Consider the following 18,154-nt stretch of genomic DNA (forward strand, 5'->3'; position numbering starts at 1 on the left):
AGGAGGACAAAGGGTTTGATTAGGGCAGGGAAAATAGAGTATGAGAGGAAGCTTGCAGGGAACATTAAAATGGACTGCAAAAGCTTCTATAGATATGCAAAGAAAAAAAGGTTAGTAAAGACAAACGTAGGTCCCCTGCAGTCAGAATCAGGGGAAGTCATAACTGGGAACAAAGAAATGGCAGACCAATTGAACAAGTACTTTGGTTCGGTATTCACTAAGGAGGACACAAACAATCTTCCGGATATAAAAGGGGTCAAAGGTTCTAGTAAGAAGGAGGAACTGAGGGAAATCCTTATTAGTCGGGAAATTGTGTTGGGGAAACTGATGGGATTGAAGGCCGATATATCCCCAGGCCTGATGGTCTGCACCCAGAGTACTTAAGGAGGTGGCCTTGGAAATAGTGGATGCATTAACAGTCATTTTCCAACACTCCATAGATTCTGGATCAGTTCCTATGGAGTGGAGGATAGCCAATGTAACCCCACTTTTTAAAAAAGGAGGGAGAGAGAAAGCAGGGAATTATAGACCGGTCAGCCTGACATCAGTAGTGGTGAAATTGATGGAATCAATTATTAATGATGTCATAGTAGCGCATTTGGAAAGAGGTGACATGATAGGTCCAAGTCAGCATGGATTTGTGAAAGGGAAATCATGTTTGACAAATCTTCTGGAATTTGTTGAGGATGTTTCCAGTCGAGTGGACAAGGGAGAACCAGTTGATGTGGTGTATTTGGACTTTCAGAAGGCTTTCGACAAGGTCCCACACAAGAGATTAGTGTGCAAAGTTAATGCACATGGGATTGGGGGTAGTGTGCTGACGTGGATTGAAAATTAGTTGGCAGACAGGGAGCAAAGAGGAGGAGTAAATGGGTACTTTTCAGAATGGCAGGCAGTGACGAGTGGGGTACCGCAAGGGCCCTAGCTGTTTACATTGCACATTAATGATTTAGACAAGGGGACTAAATGTAGTGTCTCCAAATTTGCAGATGACACTAAGTTGGGTGGCAGTGTGAGCTGCGAAGAGGATGCTATGAGGCTGCAGAGTGACTTGGATAGGTTAGGTGAGTGGGCAAATGCATGGCAGATGAAGTATAATGTGGATAAAGGTGAGGTTATCCACTTCGGTTGAAAAACAGAGAGACAGACTATTATCTGAATGGTGACAGATAAGGAAAAGGGGAGGTGCAAAGAGATCTGGGTGTCATGGTACATCAGTCATTGAAGGTTGGCATGCAGGTACAGCAGGCGTTTAAGAAAGCAAATGGCATGTTGTCCATCATAGCGAGGGGATTTGAGTATAGGGGCAGGGAGGTGTTACTACAGTTGTACAGGGCCTTGGTGAGGCCACACCTGGAGTATTGTGTACAGTTTTGGTCTCCTAACTTGAGGAAGGACGTTCTTGCTGTTGAGGGAGTGCAGCGAAGGTTCACCAGACTGATTCCCGGGATGGCAGGACTGACATATCAAGAAAGACTGGATTCACTGGAGTTCAGACAAATGAGAGGGGATCTCATAGAAACGTTTAAAATTCTGGCGGGTTTAGACAGGTTAGATGCAGGAAGAATGTTCCCAATGTTGGGGAAGTCCAGAACCAGGGGTCACAGTCTAAGGATAAGGGGTAAGCCATTTAGGACCGTGATGAGGAGAAACTTCTTCACCCAGAGAGTGGTGAACCTGTGGAATTCTCTACCACAGGAAGTGTTTGAGGCCAATTCACTAAATATATTCAAAAAGGAGTTAGACGTAGCCCTTACTACTCGGGGGATCAAGGGGTATGGCGAGAAAGCAGGAATGGGGTACTGAAGTTGCATGTTCAACCATAAACTCATTGAATGGTGGTGCAGGCTCGAAGGGCCGAATGGCCTACTCCTGCACCTAATTTCTATGTTTCTACATTCCAATAAGATCATGGCTGATCATTCACCTCAGTACCCCTTTCCTACTTTCTCTTCATACCCCTTGAGCCCTTTAGCCATAAAGGCCACAGCTAATTCCCTCTGGAATATATCAAATGAACTGACATCAACAACTCTCTGCGGCAGAGATTTCCACAGGTTAACAACTCTCTGAGTGAAGAAGTTTCTCCTCATCGCGGTCCTAAATGGCTTACCCCTTATCCCTTAGACTCTGACCCCTGGTTCTGGACATCCCCAACATCGGGCACATTTTTCCTGCCTCCAACCTGTCCAGTCCTGTCAGAATTTTATATGTTTCTTTGAGATCCCCTCTCATTCTTCTAAACTCCGGTGAATACAGGCCCAGTCAATCCAGTCTCTCCTCATATGTCAGTCCTGCCATCCAGGGAATCAGTCTAGTAAACCTTCGCTGCACTCTCTCAGTAGCAAGAACATCCTTCCTCAGATTAGGAGACCAAAACTGAACACAATATTCCAGGTGAGGCCTCATCAAGGCCCTGTACAACTGCAGTAAGACCTTCCTGCTCCAATACTCAAATCCTCCAGCTATGAAGGCCAACATGCCATTTGCCTTCTTCACCGCCTGCTGTACCTGCATGCCAACTTTCAATGATTGATGTACCATGACACCCAGGTCTCGTTCCACCTCCCCTTTTCCTAATCTGCCACCATTCAGATAATAATCTGCCTTCACGTTTTTGCCACCAAAGTGGATAACATCACATTTATCCACATTATAGTGCATCTGCCATGTATTTGCCCACTCACCTAAACTTTCCAAGTCACTCTTCAGCCTCTTAGCATCCTCCTCACAGCTCACACCGTCACGCAGCTTAGAGTCACCTGCAAACTTGGAGATATAACACTCAATTTCTTCATCAAAATCATTGATGTATATTGTAAATAGCTGAGGTCCCAGCACTGAGCCCTGCAGCACCCCACTAGTCACTTCCTGTCATTCTGAGAAGGTCCCATTTATCCCGACTCTCTGCTACCTGTCTGCCAACCAGTTCTCTTTCCATGTCAATACATTACCCCCAATACCATGTGCTTTAATTTTGCACACTAATCTCTTGTGTGAGTCCTTGTCAAAGGCCTTTTGAAAGTCCAAATACATTACATCCACTGGTTTTCCCTTGTCCACTCTCCGAGTTCCATCCTCAAAAAATTCTAGAAGATTTGTCAAGCATGATTTCCCTTTTCTAAATCCATGCTCACTTGGACTGATTTTGTCACTGCTTTCCAAATGCTTTGCTATTTCATCCATAATAATTGATTCCAGCATTTTCCCCACTACTGATGTCAGGCTAACCGGTCGATAATTACCCGTTTTCTCTCTTCCTTCTTTTTAAAAAAGTGGTGTTATATTAGCTACCCTCCAGTCCATAGGAACTGATCCAGAATCGATAGACTGTTAAAAAATGATCACCAATGCATCCACTATTTCGAGGGTTACTTCCTTAACTACTCTGGGATGCAGACTATCTGGCCCTCGGATTTATCAGCCTTCAATCCCAACAATTTGCTGAACACAATTTCCTGACTAATAAAGATTTCCTTCAGTTCCTCCTTCTCGCTGGACCCTCGGTCCCTGAGTACATTAGGAAGATTATTTGTGTCTTCCTTCGTGAAGACAGAACCAAAGTATCTGTTTAACTGGTCCGCCATTTCTTTGTTCTCCATTATAAATTCACCTGATTCTGACTGCAATGACCGACGTTTGTCTTCACTGATGTTTTTCTCTTCACATATCTATAGAAGCTTTCACAGTCAGTTTTTATGTTCCCAGCAAGCTTCCTCTCATACTCTTTTTTCCCACTCCTTATTAAACCCTTTGTCCTCCTCTACTGAATGCTAAATTTCTTCCAGTCCTCAGGTTTGCTGCTTTTTCTGGCAAATTTATAGGCCTCTTCCTTGCATTTAACACTATCCCTAATTTCCATTATTAGCCACGGTTGAGCCACCTTCCCCGTTTTTATTTTTTCTCCAGACAGGGATGTACAATTGTTGAAGTTCATCCATGTGATCTTTAAATGTTTGCCATTGCCTATCCAGCGTCAACCTTTTAAGTCTCATTTGCCAGTCTATTCTAGCCAATTCACATCTCATGCAATCGAAGTTACCTTTCCTTAAGTTCAGGTCCCTAGTCTCTGAATTAAATGTTTCAATCTCCATCTTAATAAAGAATTCTACCATATTGTGGTCATCCTTCTCCAAGGGGCCTCGCACAACAAGATTGCTAATTAGTCCTTTTTCATTACACATCTCCGAGTCTAGGATAGCCAGCCCTCAAGTTGGTTCCTCGACATATTGGTCCAGAAAACCATCCCTAATACACTCCAGGAAATCCTCCTCCACCGAATTTCTACCAGTTTGGTTAGCCCAATCTTTATGTAGATTAAAGTCGCCCATGATAACTGCTGTATCATTATTGCACGCAGCCATAATTTCTTGTTTGATACTGTCCCCAAACTCACTACTACTGTTTGGTGGTCTGTGCAAAACTCCCACTCGTGTTTTCTGCCCTTTGGTATTCCGCAGCTTATACATACAGAGTCCACACCATCCAAGCTAATGTCCTTCCTTAATATTGCGTTAATTTCCTCTTTAACCAGCATCGTTCCCCGACCTCCTTTTCCTTTCTGTCTATCCTTCTTGAATGTTGAATACCTCAGGATGTTGAGTTCCCAGCCTTGGTCACCCTGGAGCCATGTCTCTGGAATCCCAATTATAACAATTTCGTGAATTGCTGCCTCTGAGTGAATTCATCCACCTTATTACGAATAATCCTCGCATTGAGGCACAGAGACTTCAGGCTTGTCTTTTTAATACACTTTGTCCCTTTCGAATTTTGCTGTAATGTGGCCCTTTTTGATTTTTGCCTTGTGTTTCTCTACCTCCACTTTTACTTTTCTTCTTTCTATCTTTTGCTTCTGCCCCCATTTTACTTCTTTCTATCTCCCTGCATAGGTTCCCATCCCCCTGCCATATTAGTTTAACCCCTCCCCAACAGCACTAGCAAACATTCCCCCAGACATTGGTTCCGGTCCTGACCATGTGCAGACTGTCCCATTTGTACTGGTCCCACCTCCCCCAGAACCGGTTCCAATGTCCCAGGAATTTGAATCCCACCCTCCTGCACTACTCATCAAACCATATATTCATCTGCGCTATCCTGCATTTCCTATTCTGACTAGCTCGTGGCACTGGTAGCAATTCTGAGATTATTACGTTTTAATTTAATTCCTAGCTCCCTCAACTCAGCTTTCGGACCTCATCCCGTTTTTCCCTATACCGTTGGTACCTATATACACCACGACAGCTGGCTATTCACACTCCCTCTCCAGAATGCGCTGCAGCCACTCCGAGACATTCTTGACCTTTGCACCAGGGAGGCAACATACCATTCTGGAGTCTCGATTGCAGCCGCAGAAACATCTATCTATTTCCCTTACAATAGAATCCCCTATCACTATAGCTCTCCCACTCTTTTTCCTGCCCTCCTGTGCAGCAGAGCCACCTATGGTGCCATGGACTTGGCTGTTGCTGCCTTCCTATGATGAGTCATCTCCCCCAACAGTACCCAAGGTGGTGTATCTGTTTTGCAGGGGGATGACCGCAGGGGACTCCTGCACTGTCTTCCTTCCACTGCTCTTCCTGATGTTTACCCATTCCCTCTCTGCCTGAGTAACCTTTACCTACGGTGTGATCAACTCACTAACCGTGCTATTCACGACATCCTCAGCATTGCGGATGCTCCAGAGTGAATCCGTGCGCAGCTCCAGTGCCGCAATGTGGCCTGTCAGGAGCTGCAGATGGATACACTTGCTGCACATGTAGTCATCAGGGACACTGGAAGCGTCCCTGACTTCCCACATAGCACAGGAGGAGCATGACATGTGTCCGAGCTCTCCTGCTATGACTTAACCATTAGATTTACTTAATTTGGCAACAATTCCAAAGTTTCCTTGCTGCTAAGAACAAGAAGAAATCCAAGAAACAGAAAACTACTCACCACTCAACCAGCCAATCACTTACCCTCTTGGCTGTGACGTCACCCTTTGATTACTTGTGACTTCTTTCTTACTTTTGACCCTGCACCAGCTGATGCTCGCTGCTCGCTGCTCCTCCAGCCGCTGCTCCTCCGACTACCGCCGATCCCCGGACTCCCGCTGGGCCTTTATAGGCCGCTGCTCACACCTCCTGCGGTCACTGCTCCTCCCACTTTTGGAAAAAAATAATTCAGTCACGCAGAGTCTGCATGGATTTATGGAAGGGAAATCATGTTTGACAAATTTGCTGGAATTCTTTGAGGGTGTAATGAACAGGGTGGATAAAGGGGAACCAGTGGATGCCGTGTATTTGGACTTCCAGAAGGCATCTTGACAAGGTGCCACATAAAAGATCACTGCAGAAGATAAAAGTTCCCGGGGTTGGGGGTAATATATTAGCATGGAGAGAGGATTGGCTAACGAAAAGAAAACAGAGAGTCGGAATAAATGGTACATTCTCTGGTTGGCAATCAGTAACTAATGGGGTGCTGCAGGGATCAGTGCTGGGACCCCAACTGTTTACAATCTATATTAACGACTTGGATGAAGGGACCGAGTGTAATGTAGCCAAGTTTGCTGATGATACAAAGATGGGAGGAAAAGCAATGTGTGAGGAGGACACAAAATATCTGCAAAAAGACATAGCCAGGCTAAGTGAGTGGGGAAAATTTGGCAGATGGTGTATAATGTTGGAAAGTGCAAGGTTATGCATTTTGGCAGAAAAAATTAAAGAACAAGTTATTAGTTAAAAGGAGAAAAATTGCACAGTGCTGCAGTCCAGCGAGAGCTGCGCGTACTTGTGCATGAAACACAAAAGGTTAGTATGCAGGTACAACAAGTGATCAGGAAGGCCAATGGAATCTTGGCCTTTATTGCAAAAGGGATGGAGTATAAAACAAAGAAGTCTTGCTGCAGTTATACAGGGTATTGGTGAGGCCAGACCTGGAACACTGCGTGCAGTTTTGGTTTCCATATTTAAGAAAGGATATAGATGCTTTGGAGGCAGTTCAGAGAAGGTTCACTAGGTTGATTCTGGAGATGAGGGGGCTAACTTATGAGAAAAGGTTGAGTAGGTTGTGCCTCTACTCATTGGAATTCAGAAGATTGAGAGGTGATCTTATGGAAACGTGTAAGATTATGAGGGGGCTTGACAAGGTGGATGCAGAGAGGATGTTTCTGCATACTAACCTTTTGTGTTTCATGTACAAGGACCCCCAGGTCCCTCTGCACCGCAGCATTTCGTAATCTCTCCCCATTTAAATCATTATTTGCTTTTTTATTATTGCTACCACAGTGGATAACCTCATATTTCGCTCATTATACTCCATCTGACAAATTTCTGCCCACCCACTGACCCTATCTATATCACTTTGCAGATGGTTTGCGTCCACCTCACAACTTGCTTTCCCACCTATCTTTGTATCAGCAGCAAACTTGGCGACATTACAAACATGCAGAGCACAGAACAAATTATTAATGTATTGACTCTCCCTCAGTTAGTATTTCTTTCATTGTGCAAAAGAAAATTATCGAATCATTGATTATGTTATCCCATGAAAGCAAAATAAAAGTTTAACGAAAATAATCGGCACATTTGAAAGGAACATTTTTATTTTGTGCCGTTTCGGTCAGAGAAATGTTTGTGAAAGGAATTTTTTCAGAAAAAGGGATTCAGCATTTCAGCTTGTTGCTGAACACTTCTCTCTGGGCACTGCACTAGGCAGCAGTTTCGGTAGTGTAGCGGTTATCACGTTTGCCTCACACGCGAAAAGTCCCCGGTTCAAGCCCGAACGGAAACTTTATTTTTGAAACAAAAACTGGGTTTAAATGTTCATTGCTCATGTGACAATGGCCTCCTTCTGTGCTGTAAACTTCTCTGATTCCATGAAGAACATTTAAAACCAGTCTCCTAAAATACAGAGTGTGTAAAATCAGAAAGGGAATAAAACTTCCTCAATGATTAAAGTTTCACAAATTATGAAAATGAAATTGTTGAAGTTTCGACTGACCCTCAGTGATCATGTTAGCATTTCTTTCATTCTGCTCAACAATGCTATCGGTTAATACCAGCAGATCTAAGCCGCATTTCAAACCCGGAAACAACTCATTCATTATTCACCCTTCCCAGTTCCAGTGCACAGAGTGTTATTTATACTCCATCCCAGAAACTCAAGTCCAACTTCTGACATTCCTTATTTCTAATTACTAACTCATTTGTTTTGACACCACTCTGAGATGCTTTGGGTCATCTATGTAATTTAGTTAAATTACTTCAATTTAATTAAAAACGGTGGAAGCAAAATTACTTCCCTAACTGGGAATCAAACCCTGGAAGCTGAAGGGATCGGAATGGTTTTAGTGAAGCATTTAAAGATGCTCTCTAAAAATCTCACACTGCTAATTTAAAAACACGGTTACGATTTGTTTCAGTGTGAAAGAAGGGGATTGCAATGACAACAAAAACACCAGGCAGTGACTGCATTAAGACCAATTCAAACTTTTCACAAAGTAGGTATTACGAAGCAACAGCTGAGCTAAAGTTGAAACTGACCAATGGGTAAAGACACCTCATTTTAACCAATGAGCTCACAAATATCAGGAGCAGTGCAGTCTGGTCAATGTCAAACCCCTCCTTCCTTATTCAACAGAGACATGAACGGCAGACAGACGCCACAAAGTTTAATTAAAGAGCGAAGTACAAGTCACATTTAATTTCCAAATCCTTTCACCATAAAATTCCTTCACTTTATTTCAAAACTTACTGCGTTGATTCTGAAAATGAGCACCATGTGATTTTACCTTGAATACTGATTCTATTATCTGTGCACGGTAGAACTACCGCTCCAGTTTTGAGCCCAATTTGACAAAAGTTGCCCCAGATTCCTGGTGTCGTCAGCAATGAATATTTTGAACCAGACTCCTAAAATACTGTTTTTTTATATGAGTTCACAGGATCTGGGTGTCACTGGCAAGGCCAGAATTTATTGCCCAACCGTAATTGCCCTTGAGAAGCTGGTGGTTGTTGTGTATCTGTAAAGCATGCACTCCCATGTTCCACCACCAGGGAGCTCATCCCTTGAAGTCCCAAGGGATCTCAGCATCCCTTTGGAGCACTGTATATAAGCCCGCCCCCAAGGCCTGTTCCTCACTCTGGAGTGTCTTATTAAAGACTGAGGTCACTGTTACTTTAACCTCCCTGTGTGCAGCCTCATCTGTGTTAGGAACACAATACCTGGCGACGAGAATACGAATCCAACGCAAAGATGCAGCAAACTGTGGGCATCCTGGAGAAGTTCTCGGAGGGTGAGGACTGGGAAGCCTATGTCGAACGGCTGGACCAGTACTTTGTAGCCAACGAGCTGGATGGAGAAGGAAGCGCTGCAAAAAGGAAAGCGGTCCTCCTCACAGTCTGTGGGGCACCGACCTACAGCCTCATGAAGAATCTTCTGGCTCTGGTGAAACCCACAGATAAGCCATATGAGGAGCTGCGAACAGTGGTTCGGGAGCATCTTAACCCGAGTGAGAGCTTGCTGATGGTGCGGTATCGGTTCTCCAAGTGCCAGCGATCTGACGGTCAGGAAGTGGCGAGCTACGTCGCCGAGCTAATGCAACTTGCAGGACAATATGAGTTTGATGGCTGCCCGGAGCAAATGCTCAGAGACTTTTTTGTACTAGGCAAGAGACCATCCTACGTAAAATTTTGACTGGAGAGACACCGACCCTCAATAAGGCCATTGCGACAGTACAGGCGTTTATGTCCACCAGTGATAACACCCAACAAATCTCTCAGCACACAAGTGCTAGCAATGTTCATAAATTAACTGGAACTGTGTTTGCGAGCAGAAATGTACAGGGCAGAACCCACGAGTTTGTATTGGCCAGCAGGCCTCAGGTGATCCAGATGACTCAGAGTCCCCAACAAAGAATAAATGCAAGGCAATTCACAGCTTGTTGGCGTTGTGGAGGCTTCCATTCAGCCTATTCATGACGCTTCAAAGGTTGTGTTTTCAAGTGCTGTAGAACAATGGAGCACCTCCAATGAGCTTGCAAACGAGCTGCAAGCTCTGCAAAACCTGCTAACCACCACGTGGCGGAGGAAGATCGGTCCATGGTGGATCAAAGCAATTTAGAGCCTTCGAGAGAGGAGGCAGATGCTGAAGTACACGGGGTGCACACATTTTCGACGAAATGTCCACCTATTATGCTGCATATAAAATTGAATGGCTTAGCCGTAGCCATGGAACTGGACACTGGCGCCAGCCAATCCATCATGAGAAAAAAGATGTTTGAGAAACTGTGATGCAACAAGGCATTCAGTTCAGCCCTGAGCCCCATCCACTCGAAACTGAGAACATACACCAAAGAGCTTATCACTGTCCTGTGCAGTGCCATGGTCAAGGTCACCTACAAGGGCATGGTGCATGTACTGCCATCCTGGATTGTCCCGGGCGATGACCCCATAGTGCTTGGAAGGAGCTGGCTGGGCAAAATCCATTGGAACTGGGATGACATCCGAGCACTATCACATGTCGACGAGGCCTCATGTATCCAGGTTCTGAAAAAATGTCCTTCCCTTTTTGAGCCAGGATTTGGAAACTTTTCCAGGGCGAAGTTGCGGATCCACTTGGTCCCAGAGGCACGACCCATTCACCACAAGGCGCAAGCAGTACCTCACATGATGAGGAAGAGAGTGGTAATGGAGCTGGACAGGCTGCAACTCGAGGGCATCATCTCCCCAGTGGAATTCAGCGAGTGGGCCAGCCCGATTGTTCAAGTACTCAAAAGTGGTGGCACAGTCAGGATTTGCGGCGATTATAAAGTAACTATTAATCGTTTCTCGCTACAGGACCAATACCCGCTACCTAAGGCAGACGACCTAATTGCGACGCTGGCAGGAGGCAAGACGTTCACCAAGCTCGACCGGACTTCGGTTTACATGATGCAGGAGCTGGAGGAGGCTTTGAAAGGCCTCACCTGCATCAACATGTACAAGGTACTGTTCATCTATAACAGATGCTCGTTTGGAATTCGGTCGGCTGCAGCGATCTTCCAGAGAAACATGGAGAGTCTACTCAATTCCGTACCACGCACAGTGGTCTTTCAGGACGACATATTGGTCATGGGTCGGGACACCGCTGAGCACCTACAAAACCTGGAGGAGGTCCTCCAGCGACTGGATTGCGAAGGGCTGTGGCTGAAGAGGTTGAAATGTGTCTTCATGGCAACAGAAGTGGAGTATTTGGGGAGAAAGATCGCAGCGAAGGCAGAGGCTATCAGGAACGCATCCAGGCCACAGAACGTCATGGAGCTGCGCCCGTTTCTCGGCCTCCTCAACTATTTTGGTAACTTCCTACCAGGGTTAAGCACCCTTTTAGAGCCCCTACATGTGTTATTGCGCAAAGGTGAGAACTGGGTATGGGGAAAAAGACAAGTAAATGCTTTTGAGAAAGTCAGAAACATGTTATGCTCCAACAAGCTGCTTGTATTGTATAAGCGGTGTTAAAGACTTGTGCGAGCAAGTGACGCGTCGTCGTACGCATTCGGGTGTGTATTACAACAAGCTAACGTTGCGGGGAAGTTGCAACCTGTCGCTTATTATTCCAGGAGCTTGTCTAAGGCCGAGAGGGCCTACAGTATGATTGAGAAAGAGGCGTTAGTGTGTGTGTTGTGGTAAAGAAAATGCATCCGTATTGGTTTGGCCTCAAATTTGAGCTGGAAACCGATCACAAGCCCCTCACATCCCTGTTCACTGAAAACAAGGGGATAAATACGAATGCCTCAGCCCGCATACAAAGGTGGGCACTCGTGCTATCAGCGTATAACTATACCATCTGCCACAGGCCAGGCACCAAGAACTGTGAGAATGCTGTCAGTCAGCTACTATTGCCCATTACAGGAGTGGAAATGGTGCAGCCTGCAAACTTGTTGATGGTGGCGTAGCCCGCAGACATGTTGATGGTCATGGAAGCGTTTGGAAATTATAAATCACCTGTCACAGCCCGCCAGATTAGGACTTGGACCAGCCAAGAGTCTCTGCTGTCCCTCATAAAAAACTGTGTACCGCATGGGAGCTGGTCCAGCATCCCCGTTGAAATGCAAGAGCTAATCTAGCCGTTCCAGCGGCGAAAGGACGAGCTGTCCATTCAGGCAGACTGCCTGTTGTTGGGTAACCGCGTAGTGCTACCAAAAAAGGGCAGGGAGACATTCATCTCGGATCTCCACAGCACACACCCGGGTATAGTAATGATGAAAGTGATAGCCAGATCCCACGCGTGGTAGCCCGGTATCGACTCTGACTGAGAGTCCTGTGTATGGCAATGCAGCATATTGCTCAGTTGAACAACGCGCCCAGAGAGGCACCACTAAGTTTGTGGTCCTGGCCCTCGAGACCATGGTCGAGGATCCATGTCGACTATGTTGGCCCGTTTCTCGGTAAAATATTCCTGGTGGTGGTTGATGCTTTTTCAAAATGGATTGAAAGTGAAATAATGTCGGGAAGCACCGCCATCGCCACCATTGAAAGCCTGAGGGCCATGTTTGCCACCCACGGACTGCCTGACCTACTGGTCATTGACAACGGTCCATGTTTCACCAGTGTCGAATTTAAATAATTCATGACCCGCAACGGGATCAAACATGTCACCTCGGCCCCGTTTAAACCAGCCTCCAATGCGCAGGCAGAGTGGGCAGTACAAACCATCAAACAGAGCCTTAAACAAGTCACAGGAGGCTCACTGCAAACCCGCATGTCGCGAGTACTGCTCAGCTACCGCACGAGACCCCACTCGTTCACAGGGGTGCCCCCGGCTGAGTTATTCATGAAAAGGACACTTAAAACCAGACTCTCGCTGGTTCACCCCAACCTGCATGATCAGGTAGAGAGCAGGTGGCAGCAGCAAAATGTAAACGATGGTCGCGCCATTGTGTCACGGGAAATTGATCTGAATGACCCTGTTTATTTGCTAAACGATGGACATGGTCCCAAGTGGATCGCAGGCATGGTGATAGCGAAAGAAGGGAATAGGGTGTTTGTCATCAAATTGGACAATGGACAAATTTGCAGAAAGCACCTGGAACAAATGAGGCTGCGGTTCACAGACTGCCCTGAACAACCCACAGCAGACATCACCTTTTTCGAGCCCACAACACACACCCAAAGGATCAACGACACCACGCCGGACCAGGAAATCGAACCCATCACGCCCAACAGCCCAGCAAGGCCAGGCTCACCCAGCAGCCCTGCAGGGCCAACAACATGCCAGCCCAACGAGGGCACAGCCAACATTCCCGACCGCGTCACCTTGTAAAAAATTTTCATTTGACTTTGGGGGGGCAGTGATATTGTGTATCTGTAAAGCATGCACTCCCATGTTCCACCACGAGGGAGCTCATCCCCTGAAGTCCCAAGGGATCCCAACATCCCTTGGGAACACTATTTCTAAGCCGGCACCTCAGGCCTGTTCCTCACACTGGAATGTCTTTTAAAGACTGAGGTCACTGTTACTTTAATCTCACTGTGTGCAGCCTCATCTGTGTGAGGAACACAATAGTGGTGAGGCATCATCTTGAACCGCTGCAGTCCGTGTGGTGAAGATGCTCCCACAGAGCTGGTAGGGAGGGAGTTCTAGGCTTTTATCCCAGTGACGATGAAGGAACGACCGATATACTTCCAAGTCAGGATGGTGTGTGTCTAAATCTAACAATGGCTGGTGTCACAGGCACCAAACATTTGAAAGCAATGTCCTAAAATGCGGTGTGTAAAATGGGAAGGGATAATAACTCATGTCATGCAAAGCCTGTTTAAAATGGGACCGTATAAAATTAATGTGAATATTTTGCTGCCTGACAGGGTTTTGGAAGCAGATTTAATATTAACTTTCCAAAGGGAAATATAGTTGAAAAAGAAACATTTGCAGGATGCTAGGAATGGGACTAATTGGTATTTTCTTTCACACAGCCAGCACAGGTAACAACATAAGAAATCGGAGCAGTAGTAGGCCATACGGCCCCTCAAGCGTGCTCCACCATTCAATAAGATCATGACTGATCGTTGAACTCAACTCCGCTTTCCCGCTCGATCTCCCGATCCCTTGATTCCCCGAGACTCCAAAAATTGATCTAACGCAGCCTTGAATATATTCAGAGACTCAGCATCCACAGGCCTGTGGGGCAGAGAATTCCACAGATTCATAACCCTCTGAGTGAAGAAATTCCTCCTCATCTCTGTCTTAAATAGCCGACCCCTTAACCTGAGACTGTGCCCCCTGGTTTTCGACACTCCTGCCCGGGGAAAACAACCTCTCAGCATCTACCCTGTCAATCCCCTTCAGAATATTGTGTGCTTCAATGAGATCACCTCTCATTATTCTAAACTACCGGAGAGTATCGTCCCATTCTACACAATCTCTCAACTTAAGACAGTCCTCTCCTCCCAGGAATCAATCTGGTGAACCTCTGTTGTACCACCTCCCAGGCAAATATTTCCTTCCTTCAATAAGGAGACCAAAACTGTGCGCAGTACTCCAGGTGTGGTCTCACCCGGGCCCTGTACAATTGTAACAAGACTTCCTTACTCTTGTACTGTGGGCTATATATTAGGTACTATGGGGTGAGTGCCCTGTTTTTTTGCTGATTCGATGGTTGTATAAAAAGTTATTAAAATTTGACAGTTGCTCGGCAAACATATTTGTATTTCCTTCAGTGTACTCCTTACTCTTCAAGGGCTAGATTTGCCCCAAGCAGTTTTGTCGGCGCACTGACCTCAAGCGCACCGACTTTGCGCGCTGGAAACGGCTCGCGGAAAAACTCGCCACATCCTGGCCGCTGTGTTCAGTCCCCGGTGTCCTGGCGTGGTGTCGATGGTGAAGTGGGGGGCGGAGCCAAATTCCTGCGCCGAAAACACTGCCGGCACCTTCGCGCATGCGCAGTAGGGAGAGAAAACTCGTCACTCTGCCATTTTTAAACAGTGTCAAACCCGATGAAAAGCACAGCAGCTTCTCAGCTTCTCCGGTCGCTCGGCGGGCTCTCCCCCCGTCCCTCCCCGATAAAATGCACAGCTCCAGCAGCTGAACTTCTCCGGTCCACAAGCTCACACTTCTCCGGTGTGTCTTCCCTCCCCTATCCCAAGCATACAGGGACCGAGTGTAATGGAGCCAAGTTTGCTGATGATAAAAAGATGGTGGGAAAGTACATTGTGACACAGCAAAGTAAATCTCAATTCCGGAAGAACAATATGGAAAAGTACAGTGACCCCGACGTGATATAAACACACAGCCTTCTGATCTGGAGTCAGACACACGACCGTTGCACCACGAGGTCTACAGTGCAGAGTGCCCATGTTTGTATACATGAAGGATCCTGAAACACAGTTTCATTTGCCCTGCATTGGTGCAATGAAAGGGCTTTAAAATTCCCGGCCACTCCCACCGTGGGTCAGACAGCATCAGAAGCAGTGCCCACCTGTCACTCACCCTCTCACGACCGCTTTCATCACCTGCTGCCCGCGGACTGCAGCAAATCCAGTTCATCATCATCATAGGCAGTCCCTCGAAGCGAGGATGACTTGCTTCCATGCCAAAAAAGGATGAGTTCACAGGTGTTTCAATGATGGACCTAATATTCCAGGTCCCGAACTGCATGTTGAAAGGTGGAAGATGCCTGTGCGTGGATTTTTTTAACGTGTGGTGGCCGTTGCACCCCAGCCATCACACGGGCTTGACAGAGCGAGGTCTTGGTCCAGTGGCAAGGGTTATCCAAGATGACTGGAGACCAGCTCTGCTGCACGGACCCAGTGCACACACATATCGCAGTGTGGGCTGGCCCGTGCTGCCCCTGGACCCCTGGCCCTGAACTCACGCCGCAACTGGGCCCCGATCACATCCCTCCACAGTCTCTCACTGCTCCTGCTGTACCTGCCCACGCTCCAATCACCGACCTGGACTTTGATGACATCACTCTTCGCTGCCGTCGCCCTCCTGCACCAGCTCGCGCTGTACCTTGCCGTGGTACACCACCACGCTGCTCCCAGGCCACCGCTCACCGCTCCTTTTATGGCCCCGACCTGCCGCAGGTGTTCTCACGCAGGTCGGGGCCTCCACGCTGCTCCCAGCAAATCCAGTTACACGCCGTGTCACCGCAATATTCTCAGCTGTGATTGTAAGCTGACTATATTTAAAGCTATTGCAGAGAGTGCAAACAGTGTTCCCTGGTCGTCTAGTGGTTAGGATTCGGTGCTTTTGCTGCCGTGACCTGGGTTCGATTCCCGGTCAGGGAAAGCATTTTTGCAGAGCAAGTTGACAAATATAATTCAAGCCTGTGAGATACTGAATAATTGTTTCAATCATCATTATTCCACCCACATGTGTTGCACACTGAAGGAAATACTAATATGTTTGCTGAGCGATGGCCGAATTTTCATAACTTTTTATACAACCGTAGAATCAGCAGAAAAACAGGTTATTCGGCCCATAGTACCTAATATATAGCCCACAGTATAAGAGTAAGGAAACCTTGCTACAATTGTGCAGGGCACTGGTGGGACCACACCTGGAGTACTGCACACAGTTTTGGTCTCCTTATCTGAGGAAGGATATACTTGCCTTGGAGGTGGTACAACAGAGGTTCACCAAATTGATTCCTGGGGTGAGAGGACTGTCCTATGGTGAGAGATTGTGTAGAATATGCTCATACTCTCTGGAGTTTCGAAGAATGATCGGTGATCTTGTGGATATCTGAACGGAATATATGGAATTAAGGACAGTAAAGTCAACTGGATATATGAAAATGTATAAAGCCATGGTAGAATTGCTGGGAGAATGTCAGATTGCAAATAGTGCAACATCAGCACAGTTAACAGTCTTTCTCAAGGTTTCAAGTTACTAATCCTGCCAATAACATAAATTGTAACATGAAATGAATATATGGATAAATCTGCAGAATTGCAAGGTCTCAGCTGGTAGTCACACCATAAATTGAAACATTCAGAGGCAATGCTTGAGCTTTCGTAAAAACATCTCATATAGATTGACTAATGAGTGGCTGAGTTAGAATGTCAATCTAATTGTATTTTGTTATCTATTTTCAAAACTGTACAACTGTTGTCGCTTTACGATGTAACTTCACTTATCCGTAGGGAGTGTGTACGCTCGATCGAGAAAGTATATCTTCTGTCTGATAAGTCTTGCCGGCCAGTAAAATAAAGACTGCTTTGTTCAAAGCACAAGAGGTATTCGACTCAGTAATTTTACTGAACCAGATTGAGAGAAAAGAATCTACATTTACATTTGGTGTCACAAGTGGGATCTCAACGGACGACTGCCGAAAACCTGCGAATTAAGAGCCAGACTAGCCTTGGACGAGACGAGGGGAAAGTGGCCACTGGAGTGAGTATGATTTCAATACTGCTCCAGTTTCCCCCGGTTTCAAAAGTCTGAGGAAAGTTTAGCCACTCGCTGGTTCTCAGGTAGTGTCTGAACGAGATCCAGGACAATCTGGTGAATACCTTTCAAACTTAGAATAGGGATAGAGATAGGGAAATTGCGCGATGACGCAAACCAAGCGGCGACTTGGAAAGATAGGTTATAGTTAGAGCTAGATAGGGATAGATGTTCAATCATGGATCCAAAAATTAATAGGAAAGAAAAGAGACTCTTGTGAACGTCTGTTTAAATGAGAAATGCTTCTGTGATTTTTACTGTAAAAAAAAAGCCGTGGAGTTGTGGTTTGTTTTATCTCAAACAGAATGAAAGTTTTCTTGTCTGTGGGAAGTTTAAGAGTGTGAACCTTATTGAATTACATATATTCGGATGATAAGTTACGGAGCCAGGAAATGCACAAAGGATAGGTTTGTTGGTGGTTAAAAAAAAGGATTTAACATGCTCACTTACTTGTCGAAAGAACACATTCAGAGAAGGCACAGCAAAACAACTGAGATGGATTCAAAAGGATTCAAAAAAAATATTATATTAAATAACATGACCTTGAGGCTGGAGCAATTGAGGTAACGAAAAGTAGTCCACAGCCTCTGTGCCAGACTTCTCTCTAGTTATGGAAAAGACAAAAAAAAGTAACGTACTAAATAGGTGCTGAAACAAAATGTTCTGAGATTTTAAATTATGAGCAAAATTCCACTGCAGTGTAAAATAAAAGAATCACTCCTGTCTAGTTGTCAGAAAAACTCCATTA

General features: G+C 45.9%; 1 non-coding gene across 1 annotated transcript; it reads left to right on the forward strand.

Moving 5' to 3' along the window:
• Positions 1-16,172: 16,172 nt before the first annotated feature.
• trnak-uuu (transfer RNA lysine (anticodon UUU)) lies at positions 16,173-16,244 on the forward strand. Its single transcript has one exon. It is a non-coding gene; the product is annotated as a tRNA-Lys (tRNA).
• Positions 16,245-18,154: the final 1,910 nt, after the last annotated feature.

Source organism: Pristiophorus japonicus, unplaced genomic scaffold (genome assembly GCF_044704955.1).
Source record: "Pristiophorus japonicus isolate sPriJap1 unplaced genomic scaffold, sPriJap1.hap1 HAP1_SCAFFOLD_170, whole genome shotgun sequence".
NCBI lineage: Eukaryota > Metazoa > Chordata > Chondrichthyes > Pristiophoridae > Pristiophorus > Pristiophorus japonicus.